Source organism: Bombus huntii, chromosome 6, assembly GCF_024542735.1.
Source record: "Bombus huntii isolate Logan2020A chromosome 6, iyBomHunt1.1, whole genome shotgun sequence".
NCBI classification, from domain to species: Eukaryota; Metazoa; Arthropoda; class Insecta; order Hymenoptera; family Apidae; genus Bombus; species Bombus huntii.
The window spans coordinates 7,239,506-7,264,753 of NC_066243.1; the positions used below are offsets into that span (position 1 = coordinate 7,239,506).

Consider the following 25,248-nt stretch of genomic DNA (forward strand, 5'->3'; position numbering starts at 1 on the left):
GTAGTAGTCTTTAAACATTACCTTATTGGAGTACATAGAGAATATAGATAGATATCATTTCTTGATAAAAGAAATATTTCATTTTCAGCATACACTATGTTTTATTACAAATACTTTCTTTTTTCAACTCAATCAATTTATTGATTGTGAGCCGTAAAAATTAACATGCGAAATTTGTGAAGAGTTTTTAAACAATTAAGAAAATTTGAGATGATACAAACGCTTCTTTTTACATGGTTAATAACAAATAAACATTCAATGCAGTTCCATTGACAACATGATGTAATTTACAAAGAGTCTAATAAAAGTTTAAATTAACAAACATGATAAATTATAAACGTAGTTGACATTTACATACATCTAACGTTAGCGAATCTGAAAGACTATTATTGTACGATTTCTGCAATTAATTTATATTGAAAATAAAGTTATTAATTAAAGTAATAATTCATATATGGAATACGCAACATAGCGAATAAAAATACGTACATGTTACGACCGTTCGCGGAGAGACGCGGTCGCGAGGAAAACGCGTCAGCGAGAGGCGTAAATTCTCGCTACGATTCGGTGAATCGACGCCGCGAAGTAGTCGTTCCCCTGTTTCGGTTAAGATAACAAAGGTGGTTGAATGAATATGACACAGTAGAGTAAGTTATATTTCACCGTTTATTCCAACACTTATAACGAAGGCAATTACGCTGGTGCGTATGTACGAGATGAATGAGTGACTGATCTGCGGTTGTGTATACCCGGTGGAAGGATGTTGACCGTTCGAAGGATGTAAAATCAGTACTGTCTTGGGAGACGATGCTGTCTCGGAGGAAAGCTAAGGATGGGTGTGTCTAGCGCACGGGACCATCGGATTTGTTGGTGCCGATGTTAGTTAAGAGTGTGAGGGAAATAGGCTTCGTTGTTAATTGGTTAAACGAAGGGTCTTAACCGCCCTCGAGAGAAAGTGGTTAGTGGGAGGAAAGTTGCAGCGTACGTGAGAAAAACTAACTTTTCCTAGTTAAGCCGTGGTAGACAATAGTCTTTGGAAATTCTTCGGAAACAGACGTTTGTTTGGTTTGAAGGACCTTTTCTAGGAAATCTATGAGATTTATGGAAGGTACTTGAAACTATGGAGGATACGCTGCGAGTATCCGAAGACATCTGGTTGCCATATTGCCCGCGGCGTGTGGCCTCGGCTAGGTAGAGTGTTACGCGACGTAACAGTACATATAATCGCATTTATATGACAGTTGAATGACCAGAAATGAGGAATTATCAGGATTTTAATAAATTCATAAAAGATTCATTAATATTTAAGATACTTCTAAAGTTTTCAAGATACTTTCTATAATAGGAAAAAAGATACAAAGCTTCCTACAATAAGATTACTCTAACTCTATTTGACATTATCATTTAATGTAACGATTAAACGAACGTCTGAAAATATTTTGTCATAGTGAGATCACTGTGAAATTAAGTACCAATTTTTTAAACGCACTACTTTTTTATTACACTTATATAACATATTTACCAAATAACCAACTAGACAAATTGTAAAGTACAAGTTAAATAATAAAAAAAACTTACATAACATATATAGTTGAATAGTATATTATTTACTCACTACATATGTCATGATATCTTTTGTAGTTCGTTCTGATTAGAATTCGATTTACATTTCAAAAGGATTTTATTATAATTTTGTTAAAACTAATGCTTGGTAACAATTCAATGTGTTTCACAATGCTTACATATCGTTAAAAATCTAATTACAGTTTGAATAATTTCTTAATAAAATATACATAATGTATATCTTCACACAGATCTTGCATATTCATATCACTTCATGTTTTTGTATCCATAAAATTAAAAAGACACTGAGCACAGCCTTTGTGTATTTACAATTCGAATATTTTATCTACTGATATATAAATACGAGAAAGATAAAAAATAGCTTAATAGTAAATCATAATTTGTTTAGTGGCTGTTTTCGTAAATTTATAGGCATTTAAAACATTATGTGAGTGGTATTTTTAAAGAGCATTACGCCAGATTATTTACACAGAAGTATACATCTTAGTGAATATAGTCTTTGTTTCATTCAAAACACTAGCACGAACGGACACATCAACATTTTTACAAAAATCAATAATAATAACAACTGGAAAGCCAAAAACATTTACTATAAGGTCAAATTAATTTATTCTTAAATTTAAGTTGACCCTTATCATACAGCTGACATATTTTTGTCGCCTGTTTATAGATTCACCGTGTATTTATATAAATACAAAGGTCAGTATACAGAAAGCAAAATATATTATTTTCCTTAATTTATCACGCACTAATATTTCACAACTTTCATTCAATTCACACTTGTTTTCTATCATTTTAATTAACGGTTTGAAGCCATAAAACACGCGAACAAATATTATGCTTTGATCCGATAAAGTCAACAGGTAATTCCTGGGAGGGAAGAAATTAAGGGAGATTATAGTCAGCCATAAATTCCCGACTTTTTAAGTAACGCTCCTTTTCGTTTACTCTTTCATTGATTGAAACGATACATATGTGCTACGTGGTCCCTATTTTAAAAGCGGAACGGTAAAAATAGACGATTGACCGCTTCACATAATGAATCGTTAACAAGATTTATGATATTTTTCGGGGAACTGAGACCGTATCGTCCGCACGAGGAGAGCTTTGCCGCGCGCAGTAGGGACGATCGATGCAGCCACCGGCACAACCAGCTGCCCCCAGATCTCACGACCCCGTCTCACCCTCTCTCACCCTCTCTCACTCTCTCTCTCTCTCTCTCTCTCTCTCACTCTCTCTCCCTCTCTCACTCTCTCTGTCTCCCCATTGCATTGCTTCGCCACCATTTTCTCCTTACCATCCAACTTCCTATTTTCCCTTCTTTATCGCAATACCATAAATAATCTATCAATAATTTTCTCTTTTTTCCTAAAATTATTGTGAGCTTAAAGTTACGAATATTTTTTCACACATTTATTTGTTTTTTTATGTTATTTTCCTTTCATTCTGTACTATGGGACTAAAACTTTCGTTTCACCTACACTTCACAACGACGGATCTTCTATCTTTAGAAATAATACGTATAGATAATGCAATATGATCGTAGAATAAACAGAAGATGCGTGCGGAATGTGAATTGAAATTCACATTATGTCGAAACTGTAAATTCTTTCGTCTTGAAAAAGTTGGGCATAAATGGCACAGAATTTTCATAGATAAGATACGCACAATTGTATATATTCAAAATGAAAGATGTATATCTTGAGAATTCGTATATAGGGAAAAATAATGGGCGAATTTTTACCAATTTTTTCTTCTACATAAATATTTAATAAACTTTCCTCATTTATTTTAACGAATTCTTTGAATATCCCGAATTTTAGCTATATGTAACAATTATAATTGGAATATAAATGTCGATATTCTAGTCTAGATATTATCTAAGATTGCGAACGATGAATGAGACAGGCGAAAAGTATTTTGAACGAAATAATATTGTCAGTATGTTAGTATGGTACGCAAACCTGGCATGAAGTCAGGATTTTCGAATGAAGTTTGAAGTTTCGTAAACAAACGCAATGCGAAATCAGAAAATCATTAAGGAAAGAGCGTGCAGGGTTGAGAAAGTTACAGATGAATCTGATGCGAAATCAGAGGGTGTAGAATACGAACAAAGTTTGTTCCAGCATACCTGATACGAAAGCAAGAAACCACGAAAATATAAAAATGATTAGATCTGAAATTCGTGTTATAATGAAGTGATAAAAAAAAAAAAAAAAAAAGAAACAGAAAATCTCAGAGCTATTAGTAAAACCTGACATGGCAAATAACTATAGACGAATATACGTGGTTGTATAAATGTCGCTTGGTCTCTCAGGAATGTGGATTTACAAATTTTATAGGATATTATATTATTGTACATTACCCGACTCTTAACAAATATGATACAAACGAACAGCCTATTTTTGTAATAATTCGTCGATTGCAAACAATTTTGTCTTATTTTTCAAATATTTATCTACTGTCTTTTTCTGAATAGAAATTAAAATTGTAGTAGAACGTTTTAAAAGAATTAGTTTCTATTATAATTGGTGCTCATATATCAACACGCGAAACGAAAACTTTTCAAGGAATATAATCAATCAGTTTCTTATATATCTAGTCTCTTACATAGCGTCGCCGATAATGTCGTTTGTTACTGCGTCCAATTATTTTATTAGTAAATGTTATTCAGAAATTTCAATTTAAATTTCCAATTACATTTTAAATTCATTCCCATAGTGGGAACGTGAACCATTCGTTGATACGTATTCAATGAAAATTTTCCTCTATTCTGTGTTGCAAACTAAATTCAAAGTAGTTTTTAATTAACATAAATGATACTATGTGCTATTCTTGTAAATCTTCGTTGCACATTTTAAATTTAAGATAAAACACGCTGATTTCACAAGTTAATTTAATAGCATTTGTTCGTAGTAATGTGTCTGTAGCATTTGTTTGCAGTTGTAGTTTGTTAGCTCTTAAGAGAAACGTTCTACCTAACTTACTGGAAAGTACTGTTTCGTATACTATATAGTTCTTGTAGATAACGGAAACTTTAGAGGAAACTCTAAGAGTAAATTTTCATGATTTCTTATCGTTTAGACACGAAGTAATACATTAAACATACGTTTTTGCACGAAATTAGGTAATGCCTTTTATTTAGTTAAATTAACTGCTAATTGTATAAGCGAACTTGAGGAAGGAGCAGTAGAGAAAAAGCAACCTTTATATGTAACAGTAGTCTGGCTTGAATAAATAAGATAGACAAAATAACTTTTTGATACTATATCTATGCAAATATGTGCTTTCTATTTTACGTTATTATTCGTCTAATCTATATATCTACAATAGTGATTGTGGTATATTCGTATCATTTACAATAGTGGTATGCTGGCATTTTTAAATAATCTGTTGGAAAAAATTTGTAATTAAAATTCACGAATATAACCGAGAGTACTATATATACCTATACATAATGTAACAGAAGTAATACAATAATATAATAAATAATATATAATAATATAATACAAAATCGGCTCTATGGATAAGGAAAGATCTGAAAATACGAAGAAAAATAGAGAAAGAGAAAATGAAAAAAAAAATAATTGTTGGAACAATGGTAACTCGGAAAAATAATGGAAAAAATGAAGAGCAATGGAAACTCGAAAAAAATATTCTTCTCTTGTTTAGTTTAAACCATACGATATAAATTAGAGCCGTTACTATCACAATGCTTTCGTGTTATTGATTAGAACATTACGGTAATCGTCGAAAATTATTAATCGATAATTAAAATAAAGTAACGAAGTTGTTAAATTATGTACTAAACAAGAACCTTTTTGTCAAATACAAAAATACAAAATTACGTAATACGGTAGAACCTCGGTAACCCGGATCTCTACAATTCGAAAATATCTGTAAGAGTAGAATTTTGTTCGTTCCCTTCCGCTCTGCTCTAAAAAGTTCTACAAATCGAAACATAAACTACCTCTAACTCGAATTATTCTCTTCACGTTTAGATGCGTCATTTTATCTCTGTAACTCGAATTCAGAGAAGCTCGACCTCTGCAAATCGAAGTTCACCCCTATAAGTTAGTTTTATCACCGCTGCCTCTAGAACTCGAAGTACCGTGGCCTTGTTTTCTTGCACACTAAACTATGTATCGCCTTTCTTCGTGCCCTTGCTACTCCCACACAAACTGATTGTTTTTTGTCAGTCAAGTCGAAAGCATGTATTTATGATTTCTATCGCTATATTTGTTACGCGTCTCTTTACACCCTTGAATATCTCTGATCTGAGAAAATTAACCCATGTATAGAGCCTCTATACGACGAATTTTCGTTCGTTGAATCTCTCTTGCTCGATAACGTCGATAAGCCAATATCTCCATAACTCGAAGATTTAAACTCTTCCCGTGAGATTCGAGTGATTCTACCGTAGATTCTGCTATATGTGTATGCTTATATCCTATAACTTACAATCTAATTTCAAGACAACTTGCGGGCAATTAACGTAGATTAAAAGTCGCAAAGAAGAAAAATCTTCCGTTTTTGCATACTTGAATAAATTAAAGGCAATTAAAGTAAAACGACGGAAGATGTAATGTCGCGGTAAGGTATATAAAGTAAATATAAGTATTTTAGTTTTGTAGCGTAATATTACAAAAACTTGCTAATGTTTTCTCAGTTTACGGTAACTTACTTACTATTATTACGGTACTTACTATTAAAAGCAAGAAGAAGAAAAATACCATTTTTGAAATAAACAAAGAAAATAACGTGTTCCAATTTCCCAAAAAGAATACATCGAATTCGTCTTTTACTTTAAATTATTAGGCTACAGGCCGAAAGCATTATCGTGTAATATAAAATAACCTTGAGCATTTTAAATGAAATAATATTATGTTCACAAGATTACGGCATGGAATAGCATTGATTTATATCTACCTTGTGGATCTCTTGTAGCAGGAGAAGCAAGCGTATACTATGGTTATTATTACATGTAACTCCTTATTAGACGTTTCATTTTGCTTATATTTCATGAGATACTTTCCTTTTCGTGTAAAAGTTACGCTTGCTTACCTTTTGTTCTACGAACATTTTGTATACGTTGCTGTATATGTTGAAACTATATATTATACGTTGCTTTCCTGCCTCGTTTCGTGCTTTTATTCGCGGCAGGTGGTGTGTGTGCAAGCAAGCTCGTCATATACAACGGCGGTCTCTTGAGAAGGAGACGGAGAGCAAAAGATCCGTAGGTGGTAGAAATTGAGTGCAAGCAAACTATATAATGCTGCTTCTATTACTTTTCTTGATTACGCTACGATTAGATGAAACGTAGCACGATCACGCAATTTTATTGATAAGCAACAACATAGTAAAACATGTTCCTCCGTGATATTAAATGATTACTGATTAATTATCAACGATTTACACCTTTTCATCTATTTAATTACATCGAGGTACCTGCAACTTCGTCTGCAATCTCCTTGTTTGATTGTGTCGATGGCGATAACTGCAGATTAAAGACAAGTAATATTGGATCAGAAAAGTAAATATATATTTGTTATAAAATTAATGCAGATTTAACGTAAATCGAAGGTAAGATGGATGAAGAGAAAATGTGATTGCCATGAATAAACAATACGTGAAAATATTGTCTTATATGTACGTATGTATTATATGTCTTTTCATTAGCCATAAGCTCGAAAATTGTTCTTCTATCACAGCGTAAATTGTTCGTAACAATATTTTCTTTACACGCAAGTATGAATTCATATGCTTACGGAATAGATGCACTCTATGATAAACGCATAATTTCTTTTTTATATTAATATAAATTTTGCACAAAGGTATAAGAAAGCCATAATAAGAGTTCATTAAATGAATATATAATATATTAGGTATTTAAAACTATTGAATGGGTAGAGTCGCTAACGTTTCTATTATATATTGGCAATTCGATTTTAATTATGATAAATCCCATCAATTTCTTTACAGATATTCTCTACAATTCTTATTTTGAAGCATATTCCCATGTCAGCCTTGTGCGAGGATCTTAACACAGTTTCTTCAGTTTCTTATATCGCAGCAACATGCCCAAAAGATTGAATTACGGCAAGATCAATGGAAAATTAAAGTAAACACCAACTAAGGAAAAGTATTCTCCTTCAGTATCACTCAACAACGATATGATACCATAAGGTACAAGAATTACCTATCTGGGAATGAGTCTAGACACGCTTAACATGGAAACACAATATATGTAAAAAAATGGACGAAATTCGGATAGAAAGAAAAAGTTTATACTGATTCACTGGCAAACACTTTGAATTAATTATAAAAAAACAAGCTCTTAATTTATGAAATAATTACCAAATTAATTTGGACATGTAGAATCGAGCTCTGTGACATGCCTGTAAAAGGTCACATTGCTAAACTCTAGCAAAGACTAAGTAAACTAAGTAGAAGTAAACTAAGCAATACGAAATGAAAATAACTCACCTAATAGGGAAATATAAATCTACCGAATCATCGGAATAACTCAGGCAAATATCTTTAGACAGTTAATGTATCCAGAAGACTCCATAGGAAACATCCAGAAAACCTTCTTCCGCGAAGACAGAACATTGGTATATATTTTCTGCACGGGTGCTTTCTGCTGAGAAAGCATCTACATGATACGATTTCGAAACCTGCTGCAGAAATTTACCCCGAATATCCCCTAAGACAAATTGTACAAATTATTGGAGATAAAAAAAAGAAATATCCACACACGATAAGCCAGAAACTGCGTGTAGTTATTTTAATAAAATTTCAGTGATTTTAAAGGAAATGCTATTTTGCGTAATATAATAATTATTTATTACTGGATTCTATAGCGGTTGAACAAGGTAATGGAAACACCTCTTATATACATGTACGGCTTATAAGAGGTGCTTCTACCATTTTGTTTCATCCCTGTATACGTAATATTACCATCTTTTGGCTTGGAATTTGGAATCGTCTGGTCGTATTCGATCAAGTGTGACAATCTTCGAAGAATATCCAAACCTATTGTATAATTTCATTCGTCTTATTATTAATATTAACAAACCAAATAACAAAAATCAGTGATAAAGTCAGTGGCCAAAACGAATGTTTGAGAATTGCTATATAAGTATTAGATAAATTTCCTAAATCGTTATTCTGGAAAATGAAGCTTCGAACGGTAAACATTATACTAACTGTAAATATTTTATTTACTTTTTAGATTTTTTCGATCATTCTCCCTTTGCTATATCGTGGATTACACACGAATTTGTGTAAGGCAATGTGTAGCAAGTGTTGTTCATTCAGACCGCTCTAATCTAAAAGGTTGGCAGCGAGGGTTGTACGTGAAGTGTCTTGAGAAAAAGTATCATGCGCATCGCATGACACTTCACGTAAAGTACAACTTCCGCTAGTGTACGATGATATTAGAACGGGACGAACCACGACACTTGGTATGCATGTACGAGTATGTAATGAATCATGAAAACCTTTACCTTGATAGGTTATATTTTTCACCGTCCCTTCCTTGATATAATTGTGAATTAATAAGCAGAAAATTATTGTTGATTGATCAATGATGCACTAACTCCATAGTAGTTACTATGAAACGTAGATTGTTCAGATAATAAATTCGTCACTGACATTGATAATCAAATCAGGAAGCCGTGCGAAGTTTGGAAAAAGAACTAATTTAGATAAATAATATTTATTGAACTAAATATTTGGCAAAGGATCAAGATTTTTATAGGGAACCTTAAGCAGCATCGTAATTCTGTATTCATATTTTGTTGATTACATAAAATTACAAAATGCCTGAGTGCTATAATGTTATTCGACTCCACATCCGGCGGAACATTGTTTGCTTGTATCCGGAAAACAAATGTGAGTGGAATGTATAAAGTAAACAAATTTTGTGGGATCTTGTACAAAAATATATTATCTATAATTTAGCGTAAAACTGCTACGATATCTTAATCCGTTGAATTTTTATAAATGTTTTAAATTGATTTCTTTCAACGAAAAATAAAATTTCGTCTATCAAGCCTATCATTTACTTATTTTTCAAAGTCATAGAAAAATATATGTTTCATATATTTGTAAATTTTACTCTGTGATTGGAATGAGAAGACAAGTATAAGAATTTTGTCAATATTTTATTTTGATCGTAATATATAGTTAAACGAAGATATTTACAGTTACACTTTATTGATAACTTTTCAAAGTTTTAATCAATACTTTATAGAATTTTTTGTGTTGAATTTGGAACTACAATCCTTTTCATATTCTGCGACGTTGTTGGCTTATCGTGATAAGCCATATGTTTAATTTATTCCACAGAGAAGAATCTAATAGCAGTGAGATGATGGTTACATCTAACTCTAACTACTCTGTAATTTCTTATTGTATGCAAGAACAGAATTAACCTTGACATATTTTTAAAAAGTTTTTAAAGGAATTTCTTCTTTGTTGTTCTGTTTGCTGTTTCGAACAGATCGCTATAAATATATAAGTGTAAGCCGAAATTTTTCACAAATTCCGTAGTCACAAAGCTAAAATTAGAAATTGTCGGTATCGCCAAGAAAGATGCCTTATATCTAACAATGTCAGATTATACAGAGAATTTACTTGCTGCTGTATATTTCTGTTACGTTTTTAATAAAAGAATTGAATAATTGCGCAAAATTGCATATTTGATATAATTTAATGTCTGTTTGGTAGAATCCAGTTTCTGTATATCTGCTCAAATATTACTGAATTTCAAACATACACTGTTACTATAAACAGTTTCCTTATAAACTCATAAATATCAGACAAAATATTCAGGTCAGTTTTAGGTGATTCTATTTAAATAGTTCCCCTTACATGCATGTGTAAATATCAACAATAATTAAACTTCTTCTGCAGTATTGCATAGAATGACCATCTATCACTCTCTAACATTAGCAAACAATAAAAATGCTCAAAGTACAAGTGCTGCGTCCATATGAACAGCAGCTGTAAGGTTGAGAAAGTCACAGCTATTTTTCAACCGCAATTCTTCAAGTCTGAGGTATACTTGTAAAAGCACCTAGTTGCTAGCGCTCCAATTACGACGCTACGTTCACCAGAAGCACCTCCATGCTAATAATTTTTTCTCATTTCCATTCTGTTTAACATTCAACCGTAATCCCGCCTCGCTCGGCGCGAACTTTGTACGTATACGTGTGTGCGCCACGTGTGACCATGAATCAGGATTCGTAAAACCAGTATTTTCAAGCGCTACTAACAAGGGAAGTTCGGCAACTCGAAAATTCCAAAAATTGGTCACTTTGCTACGCAAATGTAGTTCGTGTGGTGCTTGTAACGAAGCAATTTCTTCTTCCTGCTGGGAAACGGTGTTAGGGGTGAAAACACCATCCAAAGAAATTTTGGCTATTCATATTATCGTAAACATGGAAGAAATTATATAAGATTTTTTATGGTCATTATGGTAGACGTGAGAAGTTTTTAAGGAAAAAATTGTTGCTGACTTTACACGCATAGTGTTTGAAGAGAAGAAAATCTTTCTCGAATAGTCTTTCTTTTGGAAGAAGGAAGAAGAGTGTTTGCAGTAACCTGCCCACAATTCACAAAAGTGTCCGCACCGTCAGCGAATATGATTCGCGAGCTGTTCGCGAATAGCAGCGTGGATGCGGCATTATATCGCTCGAGTTTAATTGAGTTTTTAATTTTCATTTAATTTTTCATTTATTTACTTAAAATTAACGGAATGGACCCATTAATATAGTCGTTGTAATGAGATTAACAAGACATAATTAACGTCGGTAGCGCTGGTAGAGCAGAGATGTAAAATTCCTCTATGCCACAAAAGAAGAAAACATACATATGCATTTCCTCGTTTTTCCAATCTACCGTCCCTAAGGCGATTTACCGCAAACTGCTCGTCCGAAGTCGGTCTTAAATATTCAATATCCAATAGTCCAATCACATTTTCAAAATTCATTAGATCCAATCCTATACATATGCACACTTTAGTTACTGTAGGAGTGCAAATCGTAATCAGGAAACTTTTAGTATAGATAATTCGCAATTATATTTCAATTTATTTTAATTATCATCGCACAACGATATAATTTTATTGCGGATTATTCATTTTATTGAAACTTGACGATTGCAAGCAATTCAACTGAATCGTTACCAAAGACATACACAGTTCCTCAGACGTGAACTTTCCACATTATCTATCCAATATTAAACTTGCGATTGTCTTGAAATCCGATCGACTCGCAGTTATCTTTGTTCTACCGATCATGCAGAAACGAAGCTGGCTAGGTGTGTGTAAAGGCATGACAATTTGATCGATTATCTTTGAGCGATTATTGTTCTATAAAGTTTCTCAAGATAAAGAGGATCTCTAGAACTTCTGATCGATTGTTCCGATAACTTCGAATACAGTCATAAATACATGCACGCATATTAACCGAAAGTTCCTAAACTGCAAATAGGATTATATAGTATCGCGTGACAATGAGCGTGATAGGGGAGTGCTTCTCCTGCTTCTGTGCCATCCTGTTAACCATCTTCTCACTTTAGTACAATACTACTTAATAACCAGTCGCTCTTCGTTAATTTAACATGTCTCGTACGAAGAGATCGTTGCGTTGTATCAGTATCAGATTCAGTAATAATATTCGAATAAAAATCGTTCGTTCGTGCAATTTTACTATTACATCGTAATATGTCGTACGACTTTCCTGGCTTTCTGTAACCAACGAAATTGTAGGAGTTACTTCCGTAGGATTTTTTGTTTACGATAGATAACTACCTACGATAGACACTAAACGAAACAGCGCAAAAATTTGCATACATTGGCTCGTAAAGGTATTACATATTCACCAAGATCCACCAACGTTAATACAAAGTGCAATGTTTAATTAGGTCAATATAATAGTAACGTTATTTGGTCACTGCGACTATTCAGAACAATAGCGTTGATAAGCTAAAATATCAACTCCTATTTCTGTTATTAGAGCTATTACATGCACAAATGAAACATTCTATTCTTATTCAATTGCTTTTTTTTCTTTTTCTGTGTACACGTAAATTCAAATAAACGAATTCAGAATATAGTCGATAGAACGAAGTGAATTAACTAATTCTGTTCGCAGCATTCTGAAAGCATTGCAGTAATAAATAACGTAACTTATTATATTTATTCGTAACAGTTACAGCAACTGATAACGGTAAAGGGCGCTGATGTCATAAGGTATACTCGAACTTCGCTAACTAGCAACCTTAGATATCGTACATTATGCAAAGCTCGAGGTATGCTCGAAAGACGAAGGTTAACGAAGTAAAGTTATCAGTTATCATGGCACTACATGCTTGCAAACTGAAATTTATGTCTAAGATGCCAGAATCTCCTTGAATACCTGAATATCGATACTTTCGACTAACAACGAGTGAATGATTTTCACTAAACTTGTTTGACAATGAGACTCCTGACTGAACTTTGCTGACTTTGCAGAATGACCAATCTTCTTCAATTGATTTATTGTCTTTTATTATTGTTAAATTTATTGTTATTCAATGGGCGCTTAATTTCACGAAAAGGAAACATCAATTGACCAGCAAGAGTATGCGATTCTACACCGTTAGAATTTTTTCTGTGGGAATTTTTGAAAGTAAAGCCTACGCCAATGATCCAAAGACGATTGACGAGCTGAAAAACAATGTCACTGCCGCCATTGATGAAATTGAGCCCCAGTTATGTGAAAATGTAGCGGAAAATTGAGTCAAACCTTTTTGGGATCGTGGAAAAAAGCCGAGGGAGGTGCTTGAATGATATTGCGTTCCATAATCGAACAGTGGAAGTAAATAAGGCTGTAAGTGTCAAAACTGTAAGTTTTGTAGAAAACAATGCTTTGTTTACTAAAATGTTATTTATTATACAAAATGTATTCATTAAACGTACCATACTACTTTATATATCTTTATTACAATATTCTTATTATAATGTATTCTTATTTAAAAATTTGTTATTATCATATATATTTATATATCAATTATTTGAATATTTCAAATATCTGATAATTAACAATAAAAAGAATTTTATATTCTAAGAGAGAATTTAGGTTTGATACATATATTCCTTAAAATTATTGTAAGTGCCAGTACAAATTTTCTTATTTGTTAGAATAATTGGAGCAGATTTATCCACGTGCATGTTCAAACACGAAGTAGCAGATTCGCTGGAACATGATGTTTACAGCATAATTTAAAAAGCTAATCGCGTAACATAATATCACACTAATTATCACACTAACATTTCGTTCCATATTTACTGATATTATTCACAATTATTCTCAAGAAAAAGGTTTTCTCTTTTAAAATGCCACTTACAGCCTTTGTTACTTCCACTCTTCAACTAATGTCATGAAATAAATCTTACGTTAAAACAAAGGTATTATGTCGAAACAAAGATATCAAATAATTTGTGTTTTATTTCAATTTGAAGATGCGACGCCCAATTTGGATAAGCTCAATTAATCTGTCTGAAAAATAACGCACTTCGTTTTCTTCAAGTTGCTCTGTGAATGCCACCTACCAATCGTTACTGTCGCCTTGAAACTTATATTTTCAGTTTAGTATTCAAGTATTAATATTTAATGAGCTTCGAACGCACATGATGTAAAGCTCATACCATACTAGTCATAGCGTCTTGCTTAATAAATCTGGCTTCGTTTCGATGATAATGCAACCTGTTCATCGTAGCGCGACGTACTTGGTTGAACACTACGTGAATTCTCGGCTAAAGAGCAAATGACTTGCTCATTTCATATTCATCTGATACATATTCAGCCGATTTCACGCTCTATAACTACTTGCTACTCCCAGGAATTCAAAAACAGAACGAACTTCGTCGCTAACAACTGGGAAGTTAATGCGACGTTAAAGACCAAATGAAAAAGGTGATTGCAATAAAAGACTCGTTAGGAAAACATTACAAGCGCAGTAGCCGCGACAGGAATATCCCGGACAATTTCAAAAACAGATCGTCAAAAACTTATATATTCGTTCGTTTAACGTTTATACGTCCAACACTGTATCGATGCCGGACAAATATATTCTGAATAAAATATGAACGTTTTTTAAAAATACGATGAATGTTAGTGATAATATATCGACAGCAATACGTATATTGACAATCCCGTTAAATTTCCAGACAGGCTGTATATAATAGCAGAAATGATATCCGGGCTTAATATAGCGATAGTCAAGTTTAACTGATATCCTGATTCAAAAATAGTCTCTCTTTCTTTTTTAATATCATAAACTAGCCTACGAGGATGTTAACACGAAGAAGAAAATAATTCTTAATAACTCGAAACGAGTGTGACGATAATTGTCATATAATACGAGTAAATTGTTTTAATCTAAATTAATAGTAATTGTTATTTCATATACTCTAATTCTGTATTATTTTCGTGGCAGAGGCAATTGATCCGAGAATTTATAGATGATTGAAATAATAGCACGGTGGCATTAATTTCAAAATGCGATTGGGATAACTATATCCATCAAGATGATACGATTCTATCTACCACAAATAAGCTGCAAAAATTTATCATGAAAGAAGATGGATTAATTAGTTAATTAATAATCAACTGAAATCAAAGAACAACTTTTAATTGCGCCTGACATAAAAATATGAGTAACAGTGTTTCACGAGGAAGAAAAAATGAATAGGAGTAATATTTTCTCAGAAATAATATTCGTATATATGTATATAGGTATATATCTTTTTGCCCATATATTGCTTTAATTAAAATTGCCAGTTTGTTTTAGGCCTTTAGTGTTAGTAAACTAATCTACATATTTTAGATGTGTAGTAATCATATAATACCATTCGAAATTTTGGAATCACATGTTACTTCGTCTTCTTAACTGATAATATCAAATAAGCACATTAGTGTCACTTCTCTTATCACTTGATAAATATATATGTTATTAATTAAGATACACATAATCAATTAATGGATGCGTGTTGTATAAATTCAGGAAAAAATGTTCATTCTTAATAATAGTGATAATTAGTAATTAGTAATTTTTAATAATTGTACAATCTGAAATTCTGCTTTTATCTTTTCTTTATTTACCATTTATCGCGAAGAAACTATCTGTAATTTTTTCTTGTGAAGAATTTTTATTATACTTTATAGAATCAACATTCTACATCAAAATGTATGTAATAAGTACTTTTCTCATGCGAAAGAATATATTTTTGGCATATTTATCAATATTAAACTTCAAAATTTAAAGAGATAAATTCCTTAAAGTAAGGAATATTACAATTTACATTGTTATAGTTACAATTTTCTTAATAAAAAATGTTAGAGGCACAAAACTGTTGTTTAATTATGCGTAGTTTATAATGTCGATATTCCAGATAGAAATTTTATGGCGTTATTGCACCATTATTATCATAGTCACGTTTCAAGTTTTGAGATATTGTCATTTTTGAGTTGAAATTGTTGAAATCATTGTCCCTTTCCAAATTATTTCCATTTTCGTGACAATACCATCCTGTCTTCGTTCGAAAATTTCCTTGATTTTCTTATTAGAATATTTCACGATATCGCTTTTCACGCTACTGATAATAGATATTGACATTTCCAATGTTCCTTCTTGCTAAAAAATAATATAGCCTGTAAGATAGCAATTGGGCGTGTCAACGTTTCAGAAACAGTGAATATGACAATACGATAAGATAAATTTTACGTCACGTGTGATCTAACTTTTTCGCGTTAAGAAATAATTTTTTTTACGATTCAATTGGAAGGTGTTATATGAAAACTAAAATAATGGCTGGTTTTATGTGTAAATGAGATTATCATACGATGCCATAGTACTTTCGACTACTAACATGGGGTTAGCCATTGAAGATAAGAATGGACAGAAAAGATACCTTGACATCGGGCACAAAAAGGCTTTTTAGTTCCCCAGGCTATATTCGCAGCGTTGATGATAACTTCCCAGTTCAATAAAACTTATTCTTTTGGCAAAACGATATTTCTTTTTATTGTGAATGTCGGAAACCCTTAGGCAGTGCGATGGCCGTGGGACATAATAACGTTTCACTGGTATCGCTTCCTTTAATTTTTCTGAGTACGATATACATCTGAAGCAAAGGTTTCATTTCTCGGTCGTAACAAAAAATACAAAATTCCCTGATGCTACCATTAAATACAGAGAAGAACCTTGTGAGGGTGCATGGGCCACGCATTTGCACGTCGTTTCGAAAAACGTAGTTTCTCAGCCCGGCATTGTCTCCTTTCGAAATAATCGTACGAGATCCGCTTTTCATCTACGACCAAGTATTTCGAGCGATTTGCCTGTGACAAGTAAAAATAAAGATGCCTATCTTTAAGTGGCTATAGCACTGAATTATGAATTCTGAGTTCGTTGTTACGCAGTCTCAGATCGAGGAAGAATAAAAAAAGAAAGATTCATTTTTTCGCGATCCGCTTCATCAATAGGATTAACATGTCCGCGATTATCAACTGTCTCGACAGCTGATCAAAGAAGCGCAGCACAGTGAGACGTTTCGAGAGATATTCTGAAATCTAATCGCAGACCGACTCAGGGGCCTTGCTCAGAGGATTTTATGGTTTTGGGGGAATCAGCAGAAACTGAAGCTTTGGACATGACTTACTGAGTCAGATGTTTTTGCGTTACACTGCCTATTCTAGATAAGTACCGGTACTCATCATACCAATGAATTATGAGAAGCTTTATCTAGCATCGTCTACGCGAGACGGATGTCTGGATTTTAACTACTGTTTCAGTTTAAACCTTCTATCCCCAATGTGATTAAACCGTCTCTCTACAAGCACGGGATAATAAAATGATTTCTGCGTAAATTCTATGAATACTATTTACAGCAGTTAGTTTTGTAATTTACACGATATGAACTGGGATACGAAATTAAGCTGAAAATAAATATTTGAATATGCTGTTACATGCTTCTAAATATCCAGATTTGAACGCTTCGACGCATTGATTGCTAATAATTCTGCGTTAATATTTATAAATATCTGTGAGTCTTATTGTAGAATGATTCATCGAAGTACTTGAGCATTTGCTATAAAAAAACTTGTAAGAATATACATATTATGTGTGTCATCTTATACGTGAAACTTCGTGACGTATCTGTCGTAATTATCCGGATAGAATTTGAATAAACCTGAAACGATTCAACATTACCAAATTCGTTTAAACTCGATAAGAATGTAATCGTGAAACGTTGTATATTTCATATGTATGTATGTATGTATGTGCATATAATTTACAGATATATTTTTGGAAAATTGTATTCTTCCCTTAATACAAAAATAGCAAGATAATAATGTCGTCGCATATCTCTGCAACCATTTACGGTACATGTGAATTGTTTGTTTCAAGTTGAATCATTCAAGGGATTTACCAAAGGATATAGAAATCCTATAGCGTGGGACGTGAAAACTGCGTCTTTTGATTCGAGCTGGCTCAACGAACTTGCCTTTTACTTTAGCATAAACTTATCTTGAGTACGAGCCCTTTAAAAATGTATTTATATCCTCTACCCTCGGGATAGCTGACGTAGAAAAAAATACTTAACTTCTTCAGATCATTTTCCACCCAATGCTTAACCAAATGTGGGGGAATTTGTAATCTTAGAAACTTGAGGAAGCACCAAAAACGTAAATCGGTCACAGCGCTTCGATACTTGCGGATGTTCAAAGAGGTAGGTCTTTTATTTATTTCCGACTATCCTGTTCTAAACTTAGAAATATTATCGCGCAATGCTGCAAATTCTCTTAAAGAGCAGACAAATTGATTTATACATAGAACATTGGGACAGGCTTGGAAAGTTTCACGTACAACATACGTACAAATTTCCACAGTATGAGAAACGATATTTACGAAACCAGTCCATTGTCGTTTGACAGAAAACATCCGGTAGCATTAACAAGATTGCGGATCATCTAAAAATTGTAAGCATGCTTACCTACTTAACAACGACGACCAGCCACTGCGTAACAGATGAAACGAAATAAACTCGATTGAACGCGTGGTTGTATCTTGTCAGGAATATCAACGTAGGATGTACCATCAGTAATGATCAACGAAAGTCCTAAAGAAGTGACTCAAATTGCGAATTCGTGCTCAAGTGTATTGAAGTTCTCGAAACACCTTCGAATTGTTTTTTTAATCTAACGTGATGTTATTATATTTAACTGTGATCTTACGTCGATTCGCGTGATTTCCAATGACTGAAATTGATCGGTGGATGCAACAGAGAAAGAAATTAAAAGAAAAAAATTCTATTCAATATTTGCACGCTTCGAAACACTCACATGTGTATAGTATGTATACTGTTTGAATATGTTTAGTATCTCTTAGAGAACGATGAATGGAGCTACTTTATACTTACGAACAATTTTCGTGGCTGATATGTTTAAGGAGATCTTGGTCGTTCGAAGGCAAGCTGGATTGAGATAGCAACGACAGGCAGCTATTAAGGTCAACAACGGATTTCAGGAAAAATCGATAGACCGGATAGAACGACCCTCGATGGATATCGGCCTGTTTAGAATCAAGGGCTGCATAGAAGAAGCGAGTAAGCCTTTTTTTAATTCCCTTCATCATCTTCCCCTAAGGTTACGCTGCAAAAGGAGCAAGGAAAAGAAAAAAAGGACTCTTATTGTTCCAATATTGTCTTACATCCTTTGCCCGATAGTACACTTTTTTTTGTTGAACATTATACTCTTGTAATTTTATTAAACACGCTTTCGCTGTTATGCACCACGTACTTTGAAACTAAAACTACATTTCGCATGTAAGATAATCAGACCATGATGGCCATGGTGGATTTTTACGCGTTTATAGGAACTCTAAAATGCACAGGATGCAGATGGTATGAACAAAATGTATGAAATATATAAAGTATAGTGCTCCCTGTAATACTTGAAACAATTTTCTATCGAACTTATGCTTCTTTAATTACATTCGCGAGAAAAAAAAGCAGAAGAATTTGCGTAGAAATCCGCGGTTTAATGATGACAGGTAGAAAAGTATAATACAAAAACTGTCTTTTTTGTTTTTGTTTTAATAATGTCTATCTTTTCAATCTTCGTCTTCCGAAAATCGAACGTAATCGAGGTTTATTTCATTTGAAGCAAGCAATTTTAGTCTCAGCAATGTTCCAGACTATTAAAAAATCATAAAATGTTTTCTGATTTCCTTAATTAGAGATTAGCGTGGAATAACCGTAACGTCCAATGTCTCTCGCGATAGCTGTCAGTTTTCTAGATCATTCAGTTAGATATTTGTTTGATAGGCTCGACAATCGGCAAAATATGAAATTACAATAATGTGTACAATTTCAGTTCAGCTCATTGAAATGTTAAACATTCATTCGATTTCGTGCGAGCTAAGATTCGCTTAAAATGATTTGTTAGAACGACACGTTAAAAGATATCGACTTTTATTGATCGGAATATCATTGGCAATTTGACATCAATCGTGTATAATCTTCTCATAGACGATTGATCTTTATGGTGTTTCATTCTAATTTCTTTAAATTCCTTTTGTATAACAGACAAGATCAGCCTGCTGTGAAGTGTCAAAAACTGCTCGTGGCCGGCAGCCAATAAAGCAACAAAAGGGGGAAAGCTGGAAATAGCTCGGCTACCAGAAAACAATAAAGCAGTTGAGGCATTATGCAATGAAAATCTCGTTTTACTTAAACAGCGTTACCGAAATCTTACAATGTAGGCGGATAAAGATGGATAAACATTGTAACCGAAGCGATTAAAATCATTGAAATAAAAAATAAAATCTTTAATTACCTTTCGGCAAAATATTCCCTTGAAATTAAATTCCGATCGATAAAGTATATTTTAATTTGTTTTTAGATTTAAAAGTAAAGATTTAACTTTCAGACTATCATTTCCCCTCCACGTACATAAACGTTGCACAAGACTTTAAATAATTACAAAGCTAAGGGAAATGAAGATCCTTTTATGTATATCGTTGGCTTAGGTTTCTAATTAAAATGTTTATTGCATTGGTTTGATGATTGAAATTTTTATAACGTAACTGCAACAACGTTTTATATGTATTTATTACGTCAAAGAAACATACATTTTAGACGTTGTATTGAACCAGAAATTCAGGAATCGCCAACGTCAAAAGTAGAACCTGCGATGAGCAAATATATGATATTTAAAGGCACTGAACTACTAAACAGGATTTCATCGAGCTTTTCCGTTGTCTAGTCGTTCTACAATTACACGGATTAGTCTCTTTGTTGCATTAAAGCCGAACTTAATCCTTAGGTAAATGAAGTTCAGTTGGAATTGGTTGGTTTTTAAACTTCTTATACGGTAATTTCTCACTCTTCTAAATAACTTCTGAATAAACTTCGAATTTCTTTTTATACAAACAGAGATTTAAAACTCGCAACTACGATAGCAGCTGTTCGCTACTGTTTTAGCAGATCTAATGATAATTTATTAATAATGATTCTTAGACTTGACACGTAGATAGTTTCCACTAGCTACACTATCTACGCTTAGTTAGTTTCTGTGTAACGTATTCATCGCATTATTATAATGCGTTATCACAATGTTACGGTAGGGTTTTTAAAAAATACAGGTACCATAATTTTGAGATAAACAATATCAATGTCATTGAAACAATCGTTAATAAAATTTGTTTCTAATTGGTGATATTATTTTTTTATGTAACACGCGAAAAATAAGACATATACAGGTATATCTTATTTATAATAATTGTATATTCATCTTCATGTTAATAATTGCACATACGTACGTAGGTATACACTTCGTATTTAAAGCTGCCACATTTTTCGAGAACGTGAACGTTCATAATAATAACAGTAAACTGTGGAATATCTACTTTCATTTGTCCAAATTTTTTACATTTTACACGTATTTGTTTAATTACGTTTCGCAACATCAACTGAACGTCAAATTATGCAAAATCTAGTTTACCTTCGTTTACGAAATTATACAGAATAATTTTAATTTAATGGATTATTCAAATGGTTTATTTGAAATATATGGAATTCACAAATTTGCAGAAAACTTGCAAGCCTTCGGATGATGTCATTTTATATTAAACAGTAACCGATTATGGTTAATTGTTGCACGTGTGACAGCACGTTATAAATTATAAATATTATATTTACATCTAAAGGTAGCTACGGTTTACGAATGTCACATAAATATCGATGACTAATATCTTCATTTGAAATATATATCTATTTTAAATATTATTAATGAGAAGTATACGTATAACAGGAAAAAATAGAAAAAATTACCACTTGTGAACAAACCACCAATTAGCTCGAATATTTGAAAATCATAGTAGATCAATCAAGCAGAGCGCCTGACGAAAAGCTACTAGTATTTTTGTCCAAAAAGCATTTATTTCATTGGACGTATTTTAATTGTGATTAATAGATCTTTGATAATGCAAGTTACTGTTACCAGTGATCGTTTTTATAAGAATCTAAGCTTAAACGCCGTGTAACTAATTTAAAATGTTTTATTTACTTTCAAATTTCTAGTTTAGAGATTTTGATCTTTTTGTTTCAGTTAGAAGATTTTGACAATATCCAACAGTACATATTTTCATGTACGAAATAATTTGTATAAACCTCTGAGTATATGCGATAATTTTTGCGAATTAGAAATCCATGAGAAAAGAAACAAATTAACGTTTGAAGGTAAATGACCAATAGTTTGGTTTTACATATGCTAATTAACGCAAAATTTTAACATATTTACTGAACTGTGTAAACGATATTATATCTTCTTAATAAAACTCTGGTTTGAGAACATATTTGTGTCACATGTTATTTAAACATCAAACATATACACATTCAACGCAAATTCATAAGATCCTTATTAAATTTCACTCTATGTATTTTATATACAATGCATTTGAAAATCTATTTTGTCAGATGTCTTTTCAGTATAATATCTTCATATATTTCTTATGAAAAAATTGTTTGTAATTCACGTTCGAGGCGGAGATTTCCAACAGACGGGATGAAAATTTTATTTGCATAAATCTTTATGAAGAATTAATTCAATTCGTATAAAAACAAAGGAGTCTAATCACTGTGAATGTTTTTATTTAGACAGCCTGTGTTCTTGTTTGCATACTAACGTTGAAACTTATTAAGACTATAATGTATCGTTTGCGTATCATTGTATCTAAGGGTTGTAGGTATCATGTTTATTTATATAATGACAATAGCCATGACCTTATAATAATATAACACAAACGATTTCAAGCCAATTAAAATCAAGCCAATGTTCGATCAGATAAAATCTATCTTCAAGTAAATAACAGCAAATTGAATGTTAAAGAACTATATTTAATATTTTATAAAACCATAAAATATTATTCAACAAAGTTATTAAGTATGTTTATTTCTAAGCTTAGAAATTATTTGTTTGTATTGCTGGAAATATAGTAAATTTCTGTAATACAGCTTTCTCTGTGTAACATGGTTTCTCGGTGTATAAATGTTATTTAAATATTAAAATTTAGATATTAAAATTAAGCATTGAAATAATAATGCGTTCAATGAATAAGAATGAACATATTCAATTTTAATTACTGGAATTAACAGAATTTCTCCGTTTCACCCTAAAATACATAATATTGTTATGGTTTGAGGATTTTTCAGATGTAATATTATTCTATATACATAAAGACGATACACAGCCAGAAACAAACGTTTCATTTAGCATGATCTGTAATAATATCATTTCATATTTTACGCCTTGTCGTTGAGGTTTTCTTAATTATCGCTATAATTAGAAAATATGTATTCACCTATTTTTGATATTCAATCACATCACGCAGAATCAGAAAGTAATGATCTTGTGCGACGCGTGTACGCGGATATTTTATAATGATCAATATACAATTTAAAGCAGAAAACATGTTGCATCGACAATAAGATACGCGCTTAGCAACACGATTAATAGCTGACACAATCGGTCGTTTATCGTTAAATGTCGATAAATGTTGCCTCTCGCTTACGAAATATGTTCGTCCATTCAACCACATAAAAGCCTCTTGTTCCTTTCAACGCGAAGAATATATTTTGATCTTGACAAAATCTCGAGTGTCGTACGGAAGGACGTACAAGTAGAATGTTCTACGCAAATACAAATTTCTAGCAATTACAAGTACATCAAAATTACAAATATACATGCACGATAAATGTACGTATCACTAGATCTAAAGTTATTCCTCTCGCGCGAATATTGAAAGGTAGAAATCCGTGGTCTTAAAAAAAAAAAAAAAAAAAGAAAGAAGAAGAAGAAAAGGAGCGAGTAGGTAAATATCGTTCGAGCAAACGGTCCGAATTAGCGAGGATTTCTCAAACACTAATTTACAGCGTCTATCTGTCAGGGTATTCCGTGTATTCGCATCCTAATTCACGATCCTGGTATCCCAATCTCCGTCCTGCCGAGCTAATTCAATAAGCTCGCCTGCATCCAGCGACGACAAATTTCGCTACTAACGAAATTCTTAATGGATTAATCGCGGCGAGGATCGAATCGAAGCAAGATCCGTCTAAACTGGCTAAGCTTATCATCTTTCGACGAGCGTCGTAACATAGGAATATACTTACGAGAAGTAGCCCTTGCCCTCTATTTCCAGCAGCATCTCTTGCAGCGATAGAACGTTAGAGAAACCCAAACAGAAAATGGATCACAGTCACACTGTTAATATCGAGAATATCACACACGTAACTGATATTTATGGATAGCGATCTCGAGATTCGAGGCGATTCGTTTTCACTGACGAGAGTGAAGAAAAAGGAGGAAGTCGCGCAGAAACGAAGAGGTTTTCTACGGCTGCAACGAACGAGGGTTCGTTCGTGACTGCTTAAAGGCCAGTCGGTTGTGCAGCTGGAAGCGGGGCGTGCGCCCTCCGCAAAATCAAACTTTGCCTCCACTCGAGGAAATTCACCACGGGTACGGGCTGCGTCGCTTCTCTTCGCCTCACCACGCCGCCCATAACCACGGATCTCCTAGCTACGTGGCCCAAAGTCTCTCTATAGGGTGGTTTGGAGCAACTAGCACATTTCTTGTTTGATTGCAATTAGATGAAAACGTTGAAACGATTTGAAAAGCTCTATCGTTCCATGATAAAACGTTGCCCCTCAATACGGCGGTGAATTGCAGAATTTTTTCGTTTCTTCTATATGGAGATCGATTCTGTGTTCGTTTTTATTATTCGAAATAAAAGTCGTTGTTTATAGATAGTCATTTCGAAAAACCATTCGTTAATGGTTTTACGCTTGAATTAAAAGAACAGCTTTCAGATGCGTTCTAATCTATTCTAGTTCAGTTGAGTATATATATATGGTATGAATTAAAATTCGTTTATATACAACAGAACTGATAATTATTTTGCAATTTCTCGATATTTCTCACGCTGAAATATTTACATTCCATTTTATGCAAACTAGTACGGCTTATCCACTAATTGGTGTATCTTAAGTTATAAGTTTATCTTACACTAGTATAGTATCATTAATTAGTCCACTCCTAATTTTATAAACGCATGATA

At 32.9% G+C, this 25,248-nt stretch overlaps 1 protein-coding gene across 8 annotated transcripts in view; it reads right to left on the reverse strand.

Moving 5' to 3' along the window:
* LOC126866566 (probable G-protein coupled receptor CG31760) overlaps window positions 1-24,581 on the reverse strand; it is a 70,518-nt gene extending 45,937 nt beyond the window's left edge. For 7 of the 8 annotated variants that reach the window (XR_007689926.1, XM_050620333.1, XM_050620332.1 and 4 more), the window contains exon 1: window positions 24,305-24,580. The gene's annotated coding sequence lies outside the window, so the exon portion shown is untranslated. Of the gene's footprint in view, window positions 1-24,304 lie in introns of all 8 variants that reach the window. The other variant, XM_050620334.1, reaches the window with a different exon arrangement.
* Window positions 24,582-25,248: the final 667 nt, after the last annotated feature.